The sequence below is a fragment of the Phodopus roborovskii genome, unplaced genomic scaffold, assembly GCF_943737965.1.
Source record: "Phodopus roborovskii unplaced genomic scaffold, PHOROB, whole genome shotgun sequence".
In the NCBI taxonomy this organism is placed as follows: domain Eukaryota; kingdom Metazoa; phylum Chordata; class Mammalia; order Rodentia; family Cricetidae; genus Phodopus; species Phodopus roborovskii.
The window spans coordinates 27,867,108-27,881,801 of record NW_026126416.1 but is presented as its reverse complement, the minus strand read 5'-3'; the positions used below and the strand labels follow the sequence as shown (position 1 = coordinate 27,881,801).

General features: G+C 43.2%; 1 protein-coding gene across 1 annotated transcript in view; it reads right to left on the bottom strand.

Moving 5' to 3' along the window:
* Shc4 (SHC adaptor protein 4) overlaps positions 1–14,694 on the bottom strand; it is a 98,081-nt gene that overhangs the window by 49,927 nt on the left and 33,460 nt on the right. The window lies entirely within an intron of this gene.

The following is a 14,694-nucleotide window of genomic DNA, read 5'->3' as shown; positions in this document are numbered from 1 at the left end:
ATAATGGTGAAGCTGACATGATGATTTTAGCTCAGCCCCACACTACAAGGCTTTATGTTTGATTTTTCTGTGGTTCAAACCCAGGAAGACTTAGCAACACTACTGAAAAACTGCCTTACAAGGAGTCCTATGATTCACTTCATTAGTATTTTTATTTTTCATCCTTTGCATTTTCAGATTTATTTTATTGTGATGTTGATTTTTAACAACCAAGGGCAAACCGTTTCCTTGGAATAAATCACAATTCTACCCTGAGCAAAATCCTCCCCATGGTGTTGTGAATAAAGGTCATACTATTTCACCACAAAAGATGATTAAATATGAATGAATCTGCCAGTAGAGGAAGTGTATGAAGGATGGGAAAAGCATTGGACTTCAAGGTAGTCTCAAATGGAACCATATTGACTCAGCTACTGCTGCAAGCCACTGAACTCTCATGTAATTTCACAGAGCAGAAGAAAATCAATTTCAAGTTCTCTCCTTTGCTTATTTTCTGACCTTCCTGTAGACTGCACTTCCTGAAGAGCAGGCAGTACTATTAATAAGTAAGAGTTGCTGGTTAATGGAGGAGATGCAGGAGCAGGCACCTCCTCCCCAGAAGGTAGGACTGATGAGAGGCTTCTGGTCCAGGGTTGAGCATCAATAACCAACCAGGCATTCCCTCCACAAGAGGGACACCCAGCCTGTTCACAATGCAAAAGGAAAAGATCCTTGTTAAAATTAACAAACTGCGTCTGTACATGCACACAATGACATATTGCAGCTTTTTGATACATTTTATGATGATTCAAAGGAAGGAGGTACCATCAGAGCAAAGACTGCAGCTAGCTGGGAGAAGTTGGAGCTCCGTGCTCTAAAGAACACCTTGCAGAAGAAGAATTTCCAAAGATTCTGGGCATCACTTCTACATAAAATGTTTTGACTCAGAAACTCTGGTTTTCTCTGAATAAATGAAACTTTCTTCCAAGGCTTTATTTTCTCCTTTCTCGTAACTACTTGCATTTATAATGCACCAAAGGAAAGAATTGCTCTTTGGTTTAGTATTCTCTTGGGAGGATGTAGAATGTATTTATTATTCCTTTAATACTCCAACCTTTGTTTTCCAGAATTAACTGAAGGATGATGCAGATGGTTGGGCTTTCTTGCTTGCTTGTTTGTTTATATTTTAGTCATTTAAATGATTATTTGAATTGATGAAATTTTTATAATTGTTCCAAGTTGACCTTTGGTATCATCAAAATAACTCATCGAGGCTCCTCACTGTATTGATAGAAGATCAATACAGTATTATAAGAAATGGAAGACTGTCTACTCCCTGGGAGGCGATGGGAGTGCTGGGTAAGTGGTTTGAAATAACAGCAGAAACAGTGATGGACATTGATGCTGCCACATGCACCAATTGCTAAGCAGTGTTAGAAGTTGCTGCTTTTATATAGTATCTTGTATTTTCACGAAGTGCTTTCCCAAACCCTCTGATTCTCATACATCAGCTGTCAGTATCTCCTAATGAAGTTAGCATTGTGAGTCTGACTTGAAGGGAATGGTCCCTCTCAGAAGGTGGACCACCCTGGCAGAGTGAGGTTGGGATCACAGAAGTGCGAGCAAGGACAAGAAAGCACTCAGTACTGGAGGAAGGGAGCTCAAATGTGTGACAGACAGCACTGGAGTCTGGTGTGGGAAGCTGTGAGACAGATTACCAGTTAAAGGCCAGAGAGCAAATGAGCTAGTGTTTAGTTCCAACAAAAAAGCAGCCAGAGACAGTAATATATATAAACAAGTACACAAGTGAACATAGCTATGCACCAATACAGCTTTACTTTTAGGAATAAAGGCTGGCCAGATCTGGCTGATGGGCCATAGCATGCCATCCCCTGAATTAAAATACTTACACAATGATATAAAAGCTTAGTCTTAAAAAACAAAGCAGGGTATGATAGCTTCATATCCTCACATTCAGGAGACTGAGCCCAGAAGAGCTTCAGTTCTAGGCCAGCCTGAGCTACATAGCAAGACACTGTCTCAAATGAAAACAGAAAATAAAATGGGAAAATGTTCATATTAATCATGCTTTTAAAACTGAAAATTTAAAAACTATAAGATACCTCACACACATTTAAATTAGGGGGAAAAAGAAAAGAAAATACAAAATTGGTTTTTAGGAAAAATGGGAAATCCTAGTTCAAAATGTACATTGTTGGGGACCTACCAAATTATTCTAAGAGGTAATTTGGTAAAATGTGTCAAATATTGGGCCTGTGAGGTGACTCAGTAAAAGCATTTTCTGCCAAGCCTTGAGACCTGAATTTGATCCCTGGAACCCACATAGTAGCCGTAGAGAACTGACCCCTGCAAGTTGTCCTCCAATCCCCACACGTGCACCTTGGCAAGTGTGCCCCCACACATACACAATAAGGAAATAAATGGAAACGTAACACATTTTTAAATAACAAACATTACCAAGAGTTTGATGGGAAAGAATGTGATTGGCATAGTTGCATACTATGCAGCTAATAGAAACCCTTTCATTTTAGAGTAAAAATACTGACCCACAACCAAGTGATAGATAAATGTAAAAGCTAAATACTGTCATTTGGGATGCTAGGTGTTGGGACTACAGAAGTTCCAGGAGGAGAATCACTCATAGTAGTGGGGAAGGGTAGATGTTTGACTGGGACGGGCTGGCTACAGTCATCCTATACAAGCAACACGACAGAAAGCACTTATGAAGGTGACTGTGCTTCCAGCCTGTGAGCCCAGCGCTTGGTCACTGCTGACACAGAGTTTGGGAATCCACAGCCAGCCTGGGCTACATAGCAACATTGTCTCCAAAAAATAAGCTTATAAACACTAATTTGGGTTATTTATTGGCATGTGTGACTTTCGGTTTATTTTAATTTTATGGGCATGTGTGTGCCTGAGTGTGTGTATACATACCACACATGTCCTTTAGATCCCAGAAACAAGAAGACATCAGATCAGGTTGGGGACCACCATGTGCTGGGAACTAAACCTAGATCTTCTGAGAAAGCAGACATGTTCTTGACAGTTGGGCTGAATCTCTAGCTCTGGGTTATTTCTTGTTCCTGATTCTATTGTAGTTACTTAGAAGCCATATAAATAATGCTTTACTTCCATTTGAAGTTGGTTGGATAAACAATCTTGTAAAATACTTTTTGGTGGTTATCTGGCTTTGTTTGGGTTTCATTTTTTTTGAGACAGGGTTTCATGGAATAGCCCAGGCTAGCCCTGAACTCCTGATGCTCTGGCATGCTGGAGCTAATGAATTGACTCCCTTACCCAGGGTTGCTTTGTTGTCCACTCTCTGACCTGGCCTCTGTGTACTTCAGCTTTAGTCTCCCCGATGCCATTCCATGGCAAGTATTTGACTCCATGTTGTAAAGAGAAATCTAAACTTGAACAGATCCATATTTCATCATCTTCTAACAAGGCAGCAAAGGATGTCAGCGACAAGGCGTAAATCCAGACTCACACTTGGCAGGGAAGAACCAGAAAGGAAGAGCCTCCAGCTCTGGGACTAGAGCAATGTGTATTAGTTGTTCTTTGCTTACAAATACCCTCAACAGAGGGATGGGTCTATGCTCTGGAACACTTTACAGCAATGAGGCTATGATGGAATGCTAAGGGAAAATGGCTACCAAGATCTACCGAGTACTGGCTCTTTTGGTTAACTGGCTTTCTCTCAGCCCTGGGAGGTATATTCATACAACCTAGGCCAAGTGAGGTTCTTGTGGCTTCATAGAGTGTGAAGGTTTCTGACTGTAGCTGCCCTCAAAAGAATGAGGACAGCCTGTGCCTCTGTGCCCATGAACATACTTTCAAAAATACTCATTTTCAGATTTGTGTGATGGTACACACCTACAGTTTCAGCTCTCATGAGGCAGAGGCAGGAGACTTGCTGGAAGTTCAAAGCCAGCCTGGGCTATATAATCTCTCTCTCTCTCTCTCTCTCTCTCTCTCTCTCTCTCTCTCTCTCTCTCTCTCTCCCACACACACACTTGGATTTGAGATTCCAAAACCAGTCATGACCTGTCTCTCCCAAAGCAGACCTATTATACAAACTTTATTTAAATTTAAAAGACCAGTTTCCCACCCTGGCATCCCAGAAAACATTCTAGAAATTGCTTCCAAATAACCTTTCACATTTCTGCTTTCTTTGCTTGCTATCTGTGCTAACTAACCCAGAATCCCAGTCATGGGAGACAAGCACGCCTGCATTTGCTGCATTTTGTTGATTTTTTCCCCCCACAAAGATCTTTTCTGTCCCTGAGATGGAGACCAAGAAATTTACTGTAACATTTGCCAAGGATGAGTGTGACTCTCAGGGACTTTGGGAGCCTCAGCCACACCCCAAGCCCAAGGCACTGACTAGAAAGGCAGGGAGGGACAAGAACAGATCTCTCCTGCCACCCAGTGTGCCAGGCTGCCTTCTGTCTGACCATCCAGCAGGGTGGCTGGAGGAGAGAGAGAGAGAGACAAGAGACAGAGACAGAGACAGATCCAGAGACACACGGAGAGAGAGACAGAGAGACAGATACAGACACACACACACACACACACAGAGAGAGAGAGAGAGAGAGAGAGAGAGAGAGAGAGAGAGAGAGAGAGAGAGAGCCTGCCTGTGACCACAGCACCAACAGTGGCCACTTTGTTCATTGATTCTCCGTGTGAGAGGGAAAGGGAGAGTGGGCTGATGTAAGGGAATGAGAATTCAGCTGAAGCTTTACTGTTGAGACTGCAAAACCCCGCCCACGCCAGGAGACAGAAAAAGAAATTTTGCCAATCTCCACGAAGTCCAAACTAATCATCCAAACAAAACCATCTTTCTTTACAGACTGCCCACTGCAGGACTTAAGTTACATTGTTTTGTTTTGTTTTTTTCTATGTCTTTAGCCCTTAAACAGTTGTCCTTCTCTAGAAGCCATGTTGCCTAGCAGTCTGTTGTCCTCCCTCCCCCCCTCCCCGTCCTGTGGCCCCGCCCCCTTTCAAGCTTGGTCCAGGACACTGAAGCTTCATGGGGGAGGTCCCACAGAGCAAACCTTCTGCTTAGTGAAAAAGCAGTTCTTCAGTAAATAGGAAGCCAGAAAATAAGTCTGGGGTGCAGGGGACCCCAGGTAAAGGGTCCAGTGGGAATCACTTAAGGTTCCTTACCACCACCACCCCCAGTAAGGAGAGACAAATTATGTCTGCCCGCACCTCAGTTTTGTCTAGGCAAACAGACAGGAGACTCAGATTTCAATCATAGCAAGAGCCCTTTCAGATTACTGTCAAAAAATAGTCAAGGAAAATAAAAATGCCTATAATTTCCAGGGGCATCCCCTGAATTTTCATCTCCACATGAATCCCGAGACAGTGACTGGCTGTCTGCCCCCTATGGCCTGTGATCATCTTCAAGCATTGGCCAGAGGCACTCTGCATCCATGCCTCCTTACGTTGTTGGGATCTTCCTGGGGCAATGGGAAACCTTTTGCTACAGAACTTCAAGACTTGGCGGCCTATGTGTTCAATTTTGTTCAGCTTGGTGAAATGAAAGACAGGCTGTGAAAGCCCTCAGACAGGACACTTTAGAACCGAGCCTGCCTTCATGGCGATGAGAACACAATGAATGCAGTCAGGGCCCACAGACAGGGGAACAGTGAAAGGCTTCACACTCCCTTTGTGCTCTTATCAAGGGGGCATCACCAGCACCCAAGGAAGGTACACCCAGCTCTTAAAATATATCCTTTCACTTTAGAAGCTGGCCTCTCTGGTCCCAAAGCAGTAAATAAAGCCTTTCAGTGTGTCCAGCATTTATCCTCACACCAACTTACCGCCCCACTCTGCGCACTTGAATTATGTTTAAAATCTGACTCCAAAGTGCATTTGCAACCTAACCCATGGGTGGCTCAGTCCACCCTAGCCTTCTCTTTTGTCTCAGATGCAAATGTGGACTCATGAATCACACTAGAAGCCAGTGGAAAACCATTCTCTCCTGAGTATTGCGTTTCCTCAAGTCTCTCTAACCAACCAACGGGGGTTGTCTGGCACCCCTTCACCACCATTTCTAAGAGATTCCTATGGTTCAATATCTGAACACCTCCACCTACAAACTAATCACTCACAGGGTTTGCAAATGGTTAAACCTTGTGAAAATGGCAATAAAGAAATAGGGTTGGTTCAAACAACAACAAAAATGGTCAATCCTAAAGAGTTTTCCTTTACTTCTGGATATGCTTGGGCTTCCTTAAGACAACTCTTCTTTACATAAAATATTGTGAGACTTCATCTCTTTGGAGTTAAGCACTGTACTTAACTGTGCTTGTTTTGTGTGTTTGCTGTGATTGTTGACAACACATTTCCTGGGCTCCAGGGAGAATCAGCGTTAGAGTATTGGCCTTGCATGTAGAAGGCTTTGGTTTAATCCCTAGCTCTGCAGAAAGAGAGGGAAACAAGAGCTTATTTTGAAAAGGCAAGGTCAGCTAATTCAATCAGTCACTCTATTTATCCCAATTCATTTAAATGATGAGTATGTGCTTCTAAAAATTAGGCCTATCTTCAAAGAAGGAAGTAATTTGCCCCATTTAATCTTGCTATGTCTGTGATGTTTAGGGACATCAATTGATGGAATGAATGGGCAGCTTCCATTACATCTTTCCTTTTAAAAGCTGAGCTCTCCTAAAACAAGGTTGGCATAGCTGCCACAGACACCGTGTGGGAGCCTCCATCATTTCAATGTGTACATTCATAGTAGCCCTGAGAGGCATGGCTAACTAGCCTGGCTAGTTAAGTTCACAATGGTAAATTGTAGGAGAACAACCCTGACCTACACATCTGCCGATAATTCATAGCATATCCGTTCACATAAGTGATAGTGGGCTGAGAAGGTGCTAGTTCACTAGAAGCTGGTTCAAGTACAGTTGTCTGGAGCTATTCCTAGAGATACTAACTGCACATCTGGGATGGGGCTTAGCAACCTGCAGCTTAACTATCTGTGAAAGAGACTTCAAAACACAGCTCATGGCCAGGATGGCACAGTGGATGAAACCCTGCCTTGGCCACACTGCACAGGGTGACTGGTTCTGCTCTATAGCTGTGACCAGATGGCTGTATTTGGGTACCTGCTCCTAGAGGCTAGGGTAGGGAAGGCTGTCCTGCCTGTACATTTAAATGATAGCCCATTGTGGAGATGGTGACCTGCATTCTCTTTTACCTAGGAGCCTGGGGGCAGACATACCTCCGTCTGCCCCTCCAAATACTTGCAGACACTAAGCCCTGTCCCTTGGCCATGCCCACACAGAGCAGAAACACCAGAAGGTGTTGGCACATACTGCAGACCAACTCAACCTCCAAGCATTCTGATTAAATTAGTGCAAGAAAGGTTTGTGCTTGAGTCTTTGTAGTTGAGACAGGATCTTATGCAACCAAGGCTGCTCTCAAACTCACTGTAGCTGAGAATGAGCTTGAAATCTAATGTGCTTCTCTCTGTTTCTCAACTATGGAGCTATAAGTTTTCAACCCTCTTCCAAGTACTTCCAACAGAGCCTCAGCTGAACAGCATTCAAGGGCAGCAGTCTACAAACCTTTTCTTTAAAAGTTAAAAAGATAGTAAGTATTTTAGGCTTCTAAAGCCATATAGTTTGTCACAAGTCTGCTACTATGACTTTAAAAACAGTTGGAAGTCAAATTTAGCTCACAAAGGTCAGAAGAGAGTATTGGATCTATTGGAACTGGAGCTGGATGGCTGTGAGCCACCATGAGGGTACCGAGAACCAACCTGGGTCCTCTACAAGGAAAATAGGTGCTCTTAATCACCAAGCCATCTTTCCATTTTCCATTCTGTTTCTTCTTTGTAGAATGACAGAGAAGGAAACCATATTTTGGAGGAGGAGGGCTTTAGTATCAGCTAACTTTCATTAAGCTGTACTACATAAATGATGCCTCAGTGAGGACACAGAAATAAAACAGCAACATAAAATTATAGCAAATGCTAAAAGGAACCAAAGTGAGGGGCTTAATGTCTCTCATCTGATAGGGGATGTCCTTCTTTCTGTATATATGTTTCTCTTATTGGTTGGTGAATAACACAGTGATTGGTCAGTAGCCAGGCAGGAAGTGTAGGTTGGGTTACCAGACAGGAGAATGCTGGAGAGAGGCAGCTAAGAGACGCCATGCCATGCCACTGAAGGAGTAACATGCCAGTTTACAGGTAAGCCACAGCTTCGTGGAAGTACATAGATTAATAGAAACGGGTAAATAATTAAGACAGAGCTAGCCAGTAAGAAACCCTAGCCATCGGCCAACAAATTAATATAAGTCCCTGTGTGTTTATTTGGGGCTAATTGGCTGTGGAACCAGGTGGAACAGAAACTTCCATCTACACCCATCTTGTTCCCATGACAATGATGAGTGAAACAGGCTGGTTAAGTAGATATCCGTTCAGAGTTCAAACTTTTTCAATATCTGTGGCCTTGAACACATTTTCAAATCTCTCTATGTGGTTTGAATGAGAATGGACTCATAGACTCATGGATTTGAATTCTTAATCACCAGGGAGCGACACTATTTGAAAGGATCAGAGGAATTAGGAGGTATGGCCTGGTTGGAGGAAGTGTGTCACTAGGGATAGGCTTTGAGGGTTTAAAAGCCCGTGCCAAACCCAGAGTCTCTCCCTCTCTGCCTGTGGATCAGGATGAAACTCAGCTACTTCTCCAGCACCACACCTGCTTGCATACTGCCATGCTGATAGTGGACTAAGCCTCTGCAATTGTAACCAAGCCACCAATTAAATGCTTTCTTTTATAAGAATTGTCTTGGTCATGGTGTCTCTTCACAGCAATAGAACAGTGCCGACACACTGTGTTTTAAAGCCTTAAATATATAAAGTAGAGGTCAATAGTGCTTTGAACATGTCTCAATAAATGGCGTTAGTTTCTTATCATTACCATGGCTACCTACCTGCCTTAAGACCTGGATCTAACTTTTATACAATGCCCAATACAAAGAATTCTACTAAGTAACTGGACGGGGTGAATGGGAAATAGGGCAAATTCTGCCTGCCATACAATTGTAATAGATAATACAATCCCTTTAAAGATAGATCATGTATCTGATTTCCTTTAGGTACCCCATGGCACCTAGCATTGGACACAGCAATGCATACAGGATCTAATGGAAGTTCAGCATGTCTGTGACATCTTCCTACATAAACCAGAGACTAGACTAATCCACAACTTGACACAACCTAGAGTCACTTGGGAAGAGAATCTCAAGTGATGATCAGGTTGGTCTGGGGGCATGTCTGTGGGGTCTGTTTTGATTGTTAAGTGGTACAGGAAGACCAAGCCCATTATGTGTGGTACATTTCATGGGCTGGGCCCTGATCTATATAAGGGTAGAGTAAGCCAGCAAGCAGGTACTTATTCTCTTTTTGCCCTGGACTGTGGATGTGATGTGACTAGCTGCTTGATTTCTCCAAAATGATGGACTATAACTTGCACATGCAAGGCAAATAAAGCTATTCCTCCCTTATGTTGCCCTTCACTGTATTTTATCACAGCGACAGCACTGATGCTAAGATAGCCCCCTTCAGGATGGATAGACTAGTTCCCTCCAGTGCTGGAATGTTTCCTGCTGATGGTTCACAGTTAAGTTCCTTCCAAAGACATTTTCCTGTCCCAAGATGTTATCTCACTCATTTGTTTGTCCCATCTTCAGAGACAGCAGGTACTAGTCACTTTGCTTCCATTCAACACTGAAAGGCTAGCCAAGGCTCAGAGCTGTCCATAGCCTGTGGTGACAGTCATTCTTCACTCCCTCCCTTTGCATAGACCTATTCACCCAGTGTGTCGAGGGACAACTTCAAGAGCCCCCTACAAAGTTCTCCATCTGCATGAGACTCAACAAAGAGCTGCTGATAAAGTCCTCGGATTTACAAATGTCCTCACCCAATGCTGTTGCCTTCCCCTCCTAAGAATTCATGCTATCACAGCAGTGAAGACATAACTAATGAATCATAATACATTAAAAGACCCTGCTGTGATTCAGACATCCACAAAATGCACAGCTCTCATATGTACAGCTCAATGAGACGTCAGAAAGAGGGACTAGGGACACGTACTAATCCTACTAAGCAAGGCTCATATTTTCTGAGAGGAACAGTAGCAAGAGATGGAAGGGCCTGCCATTCTGGCAGAGATGCACTAACTGGCTTGCATTTCTTTCTCTGGGTGCAATTCATGTTTAAAGAATTCTAAAGACCTCTTAGCATATGTCTCTAAAAGAGCCATATCACTAATTTCTCTACATAAGCTATTGAAGAATGAAGATTCCCTATTCTGGTTATCCCCACTACACCCATTCTGTCCTACAAATAAAATACAAATCCCACATGGTTTTATGATTTTCTAAGAGTCACCTGTTCTAACATAAAGGGCTTGCTATGTGACACATAGTCTAACTGGAAACCTCATTTTCAAATCATTGGGTAGGCAGGCATCCCTTGTATCTGAGTCTCAAGTTGTGGCCCCTGGACCGGTAGCGTGGTTATCACCTGGGACCCTAGACATGCAAAGTCCTGACACAAAACTTCCAGGGACATGCTCCAACATTCTGTTCCTAACAAGCCCTTTTACAATGTTGAGAATGTCTATCTAAGGCTGTTTTTCCTCTTACATCAAGATAAACACACACACACACACACACACACACACACTAACTTCTCATCAGCTGCAGAGCTACAAAGCCTTGTGAACGTGTTTTAGAGAGAGCTCATGAGAAAGGAGTCTGACCTTGAAAGCCTGGGTTCAATTCCAACCCAAGATTAAATATTCCCTTACTCTGTCACATCTGGCTTTTAACATTTTCCTAAGATTTGTTCCTTAACACATTCTCCCTTGGAGGTAAAGAGCCAAAGAGTCACCCGACTCGGTTTCCACTCCCACCATTTATGGACATGTGAGCTGACCTCTGTAAAATCCTTAATGCCGCTATGTCTCAGAATCTGCATGGGGGACATGATACATAATAACACTTAGCTTATGGATGTTAGAGTTTATGATGAGGAAGATGCTATTAATTGTACCTACTATTTAATAAGTTTCTGGCCACTGCTTGGTAAGTGGATACTGTATCTAGTCCCTCCACTCAGGAAGAGGATGGGGGACAGCCTGTCTCACTCTCTTGCTCACAGCCACCTTTCCAGACCTCAAGTCCATCAACACCACACTGAGGATCCGTGACGCACTCACTCTTTTCCTTTGCACAAAAACACATATGACAGTGCCAACAGCCCAAACGCTGGGTTTGAACAGCCAAGCACCTGAGAAATTTCCCATTATTCTAGGATTCTGGCTTACTTCAAGATTCCTGATCCTGTGCCTTAGGTTCTCTTTATTTATTTATTTTTTTTTTATTTTATTTTATTTTATTTTTGCCCTTTTCTAGTCATGAATAACCATGAAGCCTCAAGAACTGCAGAGTCACTTGAAGATATGGGAGCTAGGCCCAAGGAGAAACTAATACTTACTGATGGTTTGAATGAGAGTGGCCCCTCATGTATTTGAGTGCTTCATCCCTAGCTGATGGAACTGTTTGGAAGGATAAGGAGGTGTGGCCTTGATGGAGGAGGTTTGTCACTGGGTGTGGGCTTTGAGGTTTCAAAGGCTTACACCAGGCCTGCTCCCCCACTCTTGGCCTCCAATGGGAGCCCTCGGCCATTGCTCCAGTGCCATGCCTACCTGACTATCGCCGTGCGCCCTGCTATGGCCGTGGGCTCACCCTCTTAAACTGCAAGCAAGCCCCCACTGAAATGCTTTCTTTTATAAGTTTTCTTACTCATGGTATCTCTTTTCAGCAATAGGAAAGTCACTAAGACACCTATCAACCATGTTCCATAAGACCGTGTCCCAGACCCCATGGGTGGGAGAGAGCAGGACGGTGAGCAGGGGTTAGAGGCCCTGAAGGTTTGGAGTTTCTATATACCATGATGATGAACCGAATGTGGCATGGTGGTCTGAATGAGAACGGCCCCCCTAGGCTCATGTATTTGAACGCTTAGTCCCTAGTTGATGGAACTGTTTGAGAAGGATTGAGAGGTGTGGCCTTTTGGAGGAGGGGTGTCACTGAGGTTGTATTGCAGTTAAATAAGGATCAGGATAAACAAATAGGCCGAATAGATGTTTATTCAGGGAGAAATAACTTACAACCTAGACATATGAACACCAGCAAATTCCACCAGATGCTCTCCTCTCCGCAACCCACCAGCAAGAAAGATGGACATTGAAGAAACTCGTTATGTAGTTTACTTCCAATATGGCAAGCCTAGCCATTTGGACAAGATACTGCTCTTGTCTGGACTATTTGACTTTATGCTGAATAAACTGGACATGCAGGACCCACAGAAAAGTGACTGCTGATTCAAGATGGACATTGCTACAGGGTTCCTGCTTCATGGAAGAGTCTGCCAGACAATCTGCAGGACACAGAGAAAAGTGACTGATAAACTGCCAATACAAGAAGACAATTTAAAGTTTCCTGCTTTGCTGAAGAGTCTGCCAGACACACTATGGCCTATGGGCTGAAGATGGAAGATTACAGAAGAACTTCAGGTGACTGACAAGGCAAGATGTCTCTGTCATTTCTAGAGTTTATATACTGTCCTTCTGTGGTCTTTGAAGGAGTTGAAGACAGATGGTTATGGTTATAGTTTTCCTTAGTTAGGATTAAAGATAAGTTACTTAGACTTTAGACTCACAAATATAGGATAGATGATAGAATAGTTTCTTAAATCTTGCTAAATGTTAATGGACTAAATAGTGTTAACTGTGATTCTTATTTGATAACTATTATGTGATATATTTTGCTATGTTAAGTAAGGTTAAAACCCTTCTTTTTATTTAAACAGAAAAGAGGAGATGATGGGAGATGCCATTATGTATATATGTTTCTCATCCTGGTTAATGAATAAAGCACTGTTGGCCAATAGGAAAGGAAGATAGGAGGGACTAGGAGACAAGGAGGAAAAGAGGAAATAGTAAGGAGGAGTCAAGATGGAGAGTCTGGAGAGAACGGAAACGCCAGCCCCCTCTCCCCAGTAAAAAAAAAAAAAAAAAAACCATGTGGAAATACATAGAAATGGGTTAATAATTAAGACAGAACTAGCTGATAAGAAACTAGTAGCTGGCCAACAGTCTCTGTGTGTTAATTGGGGCTGGTGGGGTGGCGGGACAAGACCAGCAGCAGGCGGAAAACCTTAACCTTACTTCTTACATATGGCACCCACGTGGCTAATAAGAACTTCCACTTAAAATTTAACAAAAGCTTTAAAAAAAGGGTTTTAGAAACAAAAGAACAGAGACAAGCGAGGTTTCTTGGTAACAGCATTTTTCTGGGTTGCACTCTGTTTTGTGTGAGACAAGCAAAAATTTCTGTGGCTCCTTTAAGGGAAGGTTCCTGACTCAGCATAAGTGGCAAAAACCGCACGGCTTTTAAGAAGCACTGCTAACAATTTATTGGTGTGTATGAGAGCTTGCAATGGCAGTGACCACATCTCCAAGCCAGCAGCATGCAGACCAAGGCAGTGAACACACTTCTCAGTGCTGGCGGTAAAATAGCCGCTGCCATCTTTGGTAAACTGCGGCAGAAACAGCTATGACTTTCATTTTAGCAATGTTGTTGTTTAACAGATAAAGATTCGTGGCCAGACAAAGATAAAGATTTACAGTAAAGATGGATTCACATTAAGAAAAAGCACTAAATGTTTACAGTGTGTTCTAAAATATATGTAGGCTTGGGAGAGAAAAGAAATAAAATGGTTTTAAAAAGACAGGAGCCGGTTGTGGTGGCGCACACCGGTAGGATTTGCTGAAGGAGGCAGAGGCAGGAGGATCACAAGTTCGAGGCCAGCCTGGTTAGGCAAGGGCCCCTGCCTGTTTGGGAATGACGTCTGCCGCCTGGGTGAAACCCAGGTCCTGTGAAAATTCTGATTCCACTTCTGACACCAGATATTGTGGTTAAATAGGAGGAGAGCATCTGGTGGAACTTGCTGGTGTTCATATGTCTAGGTTGTAAGTTATTTCTCCCTGAATAAACATCTATTCAGCCTAATTGTTTATCCTGATCCTTATTTAACCGCAATAAGGTTGAGATTTCAAAAGCTCTAGCCAGGCCCAGTCTCACTCTCCGTGTGGGATAAATTGTGGGTAAGATGTGAGCCCTCAACTACTGCTCCTTTTTGTTTATGGCTCAGCTCCTTGTCATCGTAGTCATGGACTCACTCTGAAACTAAGCAAGTCCCCAATTAAATGCTTTCTTTTATAAGTTGCCTTGGTCATGCTGTCGATCTGGTTTAATCAGGTTCAGACCAGCTCGGTTCAGACCGGTTTGATACGGTTTAATCAGGTTCAGACTGGCTCATACCAGTTTGATCTGGTTCAGACTGGTTTGACCAGGTACAGTCCAGTTCAATCCGGTTTAGACAGGTTCAGATCGGTTTGAACTGGTTCAGACTGGTTTGATCCAGTTCAGACTGGTCCCGTCCGGTTTGCTCCAGTTCAGACCGGTTTGCTCCAGTTCAGACCGGTTTGATCCAGTTCAGACTGGCTAGATCCAGTTTAAGCCTGTTCAATCTAGTTCAGACGGGCTTGATCCGGTTTGATCCAGTTCAGACTGGTTTGATCCAGTTTAAGCCGGTTTGATCCT